This window comes from Sus scrofa, chromosome 7 (genome assembly GCF_054392235.1).
Source record: "Sus scrofa isolate SSC_HxYL_T2T_F1_AM1 chromosome 7, Sscrofa_HxYL_maternal_Yorkshire_Landrace_v2.0, whole genome shotgun sequence".
Classification (NCBI taxonomy): Eukaryota; Metazoa; Chordata; class Mammalia; order Artiodactyla; family Suidae; genus Sus; species Sus scrofa.
The window spans coordinates 44,504,570-44,510,569 of NC_139389.1; positions in this window are offsets into that span (position 1 = coordinate 44,504,570).

Here is a 6,000-nt window from a genome sequence, read left to right on the forward strand (position 1 = left end):
GGCACTCTCCTGCAGAAATTGGGGGGGGGGGGGAACAGGAACGTGAATATACAAACCTGGCTGAATATTATGTATAGCATTGTGTTAAATTTCAATGCAATACATTATATTTTAATCCTCTTTCTTTGCCTTAACAGGAGAATAGATCAGCGAGCAGTGGACTAACGTGCCAGGGCCTGGGTCACCATCTCTGCGCTATAGCCATTTATAACCAGCCTGAAGTTAGATGATGCGCAGCGCGGGGAAGAAAGCCGCTCGCTGCTGCTGCTGCTGCTGCTGCTGCTGCTGCTGCTGCTGCTGCTGCTGCGGGATCTGCGAGCTGCCGGGTGCAGGGGGCGGGGCGGGGGGGGGGCACTGCAGCAGACTGCACTGCGGGCCGCCCACCATCGCTTAATTCACTGCAGTGCCGGACAAGGGAGTTCGCCTAGCTGCTGGCAAGCGTGCTTCCGGAGCACGCGGTGCTGGACAGCGCCCCGCTCCCTTTGGGAAGCATTAAGGATGCCTCTGGGGAACAGCATCACCGGACCACAAAGACTGTAGGCGCAGTGAGGAAAGCCTAGGTAACAGACATCTCCTCTGGGCAAGTACCAGGTTGCAGCGTGGAGTGGGTAAGGCCCGCCTCCTTACCTGGCCTAAACTTTTTTCATTCGCAAGGCGAAAATTTGTTCCAGATGCTGTGAAACGACCTGCAGTGTCCCGGTCTCCTGTGAACCAGTTGCTTGTAAATGCAATAGATGGCCTTAGAACAGTGGTTCTCAGACCTAGCTCAAGCTGTTGGTTCCACCTGTAGAGGGAGATAAAATGCATATTCTCAGGCCCAACTGTGGAGTTCTGATTCTGTAAGCCTGGGATAGTATAGGAGAATGTGTATTTTTAACATGCATCTTGATTGACTCTTACCTACTAGCTCAGAGGAGTTTGAAAAATATTGCATGTTTTGATTTTCTGATCTTTCCACCATGACTTTTCTGCTCTCACATCCCCTACCCTCACATCTGTGCAACACACATACGCCCAGGCATCCCTGTGCAAAAGCAACTGATATATTCCCCAAACTTTTAAAGTACTCATTATGTTCCAAGGAAACATTAGTTTTCTCAAAAATAAACAATCTGTAAGACAAAGCAGTTGTTCTCCAAGAGGTCCTAGTCTTACGGGGAAGACAGACAGCAGACAGCTAACTGTAACATAGAGTGGTAAGGGCCCCAATTAGGGTGTGTAGCTGAGTGTGGTGGAAGCGCAGATGTGCAGGCTTATGCTCTGTGCTCATAAAGTGGGGCAGATGGCTGTCACCCTTGAGCAGGGTGTCACTCTCACGGACCTGCTGCTTGAGTTTTTCATACATAGTTCCCTCAGTGTCACGGACAGCTCTCCATCTGTGTGGTACATAGTACACCGCCAAGTGAAGTGATAATTGCTTTGCTCATTCATTATGGAATCTCAGGGGACACCTGCTTGCTGAAAGAGCTTCCTCCATCTACTCTGCATCACAGTCTTCTCGTGCATCCTTTTCTCTGTCTTCCTCTTTTCCCAAGGTTCTCTCTCTCTCTCCCTTCTTATCCACATGTCTCCACTTTGGTGACCTTTCCCACAACAAAGAGTATCTTTTCCCCCTAACTCCATTCCTTGTCCCTAGCTGCCAGATGCCACCTTTGCTGAGGGTGGTTTTAAGGTTGCTGCAAATGAGGGAGGTCCTTGCAGAGATGGAGTTGGATTGCTCATTGCAACAGATTATGGTGAGGGTGGAATGAGGTTTGACTTGGGCTAGCTTGGTGCCAAGGTGGTAGGATTAGCAAAGCAGAACCTTAGGTAATAATCAAAGACCTTGGCAGCAACTGCAACCAAACTGGTTCAGCATCAGCCACAACTCCCATTGCCCAGAGGTCTATGCACTAGACTGCTACACAGTCCTTGGCAAATACAAGTCCTTCCAACTCCCACTCCTATTGTTTGTCTTGCTTTCTCTCTTTTGCTAACCTACCACTTGGTATCCTATTATTGCTTTTCTCTCTTCTCGTGAACCTGATTCTTTGGACATCATTATCAATATTGTGCGTTTCTGAATACCCTAAACCCTTCCCTTCCATATAAGATATCACTCTGACGGAGACCCTCTTCTAAGTCCTTCCATGCAAGCCACCAGTTTCTCAAGGTTCATACAAGTCCATTCATGTGGTTATAAGGCCCAAGAATCCCATATCCCTACTATTACAATTTCCTTTCAAAGTAGTTGTGTTACTCCTTTGAGTGAACCTGATTTCTAAGTCATGTCAGTTTTCACCCATGATGACCATATTCTTAATACTATATTCCTGCTTCCAAAAAAGTGAAGTTTGGAATGAATATTTCTGTGGCTGCTTCAGAAACATACCAAGAAAAAGAACTCGTTCCCTACTAGTCTTTCCAAGATGGATGCTTCTTTTTGCTCTTGGTTTGGCCCAAGGAAATCATACAATTTTAAGAACATTAAATATGCATGGCACATGCTGCCAGTGGCCTGGCCATATCCCCTTAGCACTCATTGGTTTTGTGCCTGCTGAGACTCTCTTATTGCAAGCACCTGCATCTCCCTGCCTGAGGGCTTTCTCTGGCAGTGAGAACATGCTGTCCCCCTAATCCCACAGAGAAGGCTGTAAATGCTAGGGAGCTAACACCCTGAGAGAAGTGTCCAATCAATGACAAATTGGAATTTCATGATTAATTACCATGTCACCCTACATGAAGGACAGTTTTAGAACTTGTGTCCTACATCATCTCCCAAAAGTTCCCAGTGGGATTGAATCCCAGGTGTCCACAGTGGTAAGCTATTCATACAGCCTATGAATAGCTATTGGCTTCTTTCTCTGTCTCACCTCCTGATTCTGCTACTGGTGTTTCCTGGGCTCACCTCCCAAATAAACCACTTATTCTTGAATCCTAGAATTAATGTCTGCTTCTAGGGGACACCAGGCTAGGACAATCTGCTTGGAATCTTAGAGGCCATTTGGCTCAATCACCTTATGACTAAATTAAGTTCCGGAGAGGGAGGTGACCTCCACAGGGTCACACCTGGTAGAGGTGGGCTGGAGCCACAGATGTCTCCAACACTTAGTCCAGCTCCCATTCCATTCTGGGATCCCCTACTGCAAGCCCTGGCAGTCATATATCAGGCAGTCATATATCACTGGGATGCATCATCTGGAATTGGCAGAACTGGTTGGGAAGGGGAGTAAGGATGGTAGGGAAAGAGCCAACGGGAGTTCCCATTGTGGCGCAGCAGGAACGAATCTGACCAGGAACCACGAGGTTTCGGGTTCCATCCCTGGCCTCAATCAGTGGGTTAAGGATCCGGCGTTGCCAAGAGCTGTGGTGTAGGTCACAGATGCAGCTCGGATCTGGCGTTAGCTGTGGCTATGGTGTAGGCTGGCAGCAACAGCTCTGATTTGACCCCTAGCCTGGGAACTTCCATATGCCACGAGTGTGGCCCTATAAAGCAAGAAAAACCTGCAGTCCATAAATCTCATTATGATTCACCCCTGTACTTTGTCTGTCGACAATTCACACCATTCTGCTCCTCTGGCCAGCTATGGGCAGCAAGAATCTGCAGCCTCCACTCAGGTTAATTACACAGTTCTCCTGAGACACTAGAACCAGAGGTTAAAACAAGCTTTGCTTCTGTGTCCTGGCAGGCTGCTCTGTGCCCTTTTCAAGCAGCCACTCGTGCTGCTGAATGCTGCCCTAGTGCTGGAAGCTAGTGTGGCCTGGATTGAGCCAGACGGGGCTGCTGGAGGTTAGAGGCTCAGAACATCATCAGAGCTGAAAAGGAGCTTTACAATCGCTATTTTACCTCCCTTGTGGTACAGGGGGAGATGTGAGACCCAGAGGGCGGATGCGAGTGTTCCAATGGCATGATTATACCTGCTATTTAGGAAGATCAAATATAACTTGACTTTGATTACCTGTGTCAATGAATGGGAAGAGGAAGCTCATAGAATTCCAAATAGCATATAATACAAAATAATTTCTATTTTGAGTATAGACTGAATTCAGACACTTGGAGGGGAGGGGGTGCAGGTGTACTTTTGTAATCACATTGAGCCCTGCGAAATGAGGTGAGAGGGACAAAAATGGGAAAAAGTAGGGAGAAAAGCCAGGAGGTAGCCATCCTAGGGTTAAGGATGCCCTGTGGACAGTCTGTATGTGGGTTTACCACAAACCACTCCACGAATACAAATTTATTTACTTCACTAGTCTTTACAACATTGCCCTACACACACACACACACACACACACACACACACACACACACACACACACACTCGCCATATGGTTTTAAGTGCATCACATCCACCACGTCTTTCCAGAATCTCCAGCATCCTCCTCTCCTTGTCAGTCTGCCACATGCATTCTGAAATCCACCTTTGGTCCATCCAACTGCCTCCCCCATACCTCTGCAGCTGAGCCCCGGAAAGAAATGGTGCATATTAAACTAGGACCAGAGTTTAATCTCATGCTTCAATCTAACCCTTTATCCCCCTTGGGACTTGGGCTTGGGTGAGCTCCTTTTTTTTCACTCTCTGTGATGGCTGTACTAACCTTCTTCAACTTTTCTGAAGGCCTTTAAGCTTCCCCAGTTTCCTCTAAGTAGAGGACACTTCCTGTTAACAATACACAATCAAGCTATTAGGCATGGATGCCTTCAACTCCATTAAAAAATCCACCTGCTTTCACAATTATCCACTCCTTTATTTCTCATAAAGGAGGAAGTGTTCTGTCCAAGGAAAATCCTTCTATCCATGATTCAGAGCCCTTCTCCCCTGTGTCTCTGGGGAATTAACCATCAATAAAGTACTCTCTCCCCACCTACCTCTCCCTTCTTCTGATTCTTACCTCTCAGTACAGAAGCAGGTTCAAGTTTCTGTCATTTTATAAAGGCTCCTTCTGGCTAATCATCTCCTCTCTCACCTTCCCAGGTTTTGGGAATACCTGTTGTGGCTCATCAGAAACAAACCCTACTAGTATCCTTGAGGATGCGGGTTTGATCCCTGGCCTCGCTCAGTGGGTTAAGGATTTGGCATTGTTGTGAGCTGTGTGGTGTAGGTCACAGACATGGCTTGGATCGTGTGTTCCTGTGGCTGTGGCATAGACTGGCAGCTGAGGCTCTGATTCAACCCCTAGCCTGGGAACTTCCATATATTGTAAATGCAGCCCTAAAAAAGACCCAAGGGGAAAAAATAAAAGCCAAAATTTTTAAAAAAGAAACATACGTTTCTCATCCCAGTTATCCCTCAACCCATTGCACATGGATTTTAGCTAAATCACTCCACAGAAACCATCTTGGTTTAGGACACCAAGGACCTCATAACTGCCATGTCCAGTAGACACCTCCCCTGAAATCCTTTTCTTCCTCCTTCTTACCACTTCACATTTTTGAGGACCTTGAAAATCATTTCTCTTCCTTAATATTTGTGACCACAGTGGTTTTTCTCCTCTCCCTCGAGCACCCTCTCCGTCTCTTAAGCACCCTTTAAAGAGTTTGGTGTTCCTCAGCATCCTACTCTTGACTTCTTTCTCGGCTCACTCTGTGCATACTCCCCGGGTAAGCCCACCCGTGCTCCTGGGCTTCTCTCCCCAGTCCACTGCCCCCAAATGCATGGCCCGGCACAACCCTCTCCTCTGAACCAGACATGGATACCAAATACGAACACCTTCTATGGCTGCCTGCGAGCACCTCAAATGAATGCTGGCCTTCACAGAAATCATCACCCTTCCCCCCAAAGGTAGCTTTTTCTCTTCTTTTCTTTTCTCTCTCTCTTTTTTCGTCTTTTTGCCTTTTCTAGGGCCGCTTCCCATGGCATATGGAGGTTCCCAGCCCAGGGGTCTAATCAGAGCTGTAGATGCCAGCCTACACCACAGCCACAGCATTGCGGGATCTGAGCTGCGTCTGCGATCTACACCACAACTCATGGCCACAACACCGGATCCTTAACTCACTGAGCAAGGCCAGGGATTGAACCCACA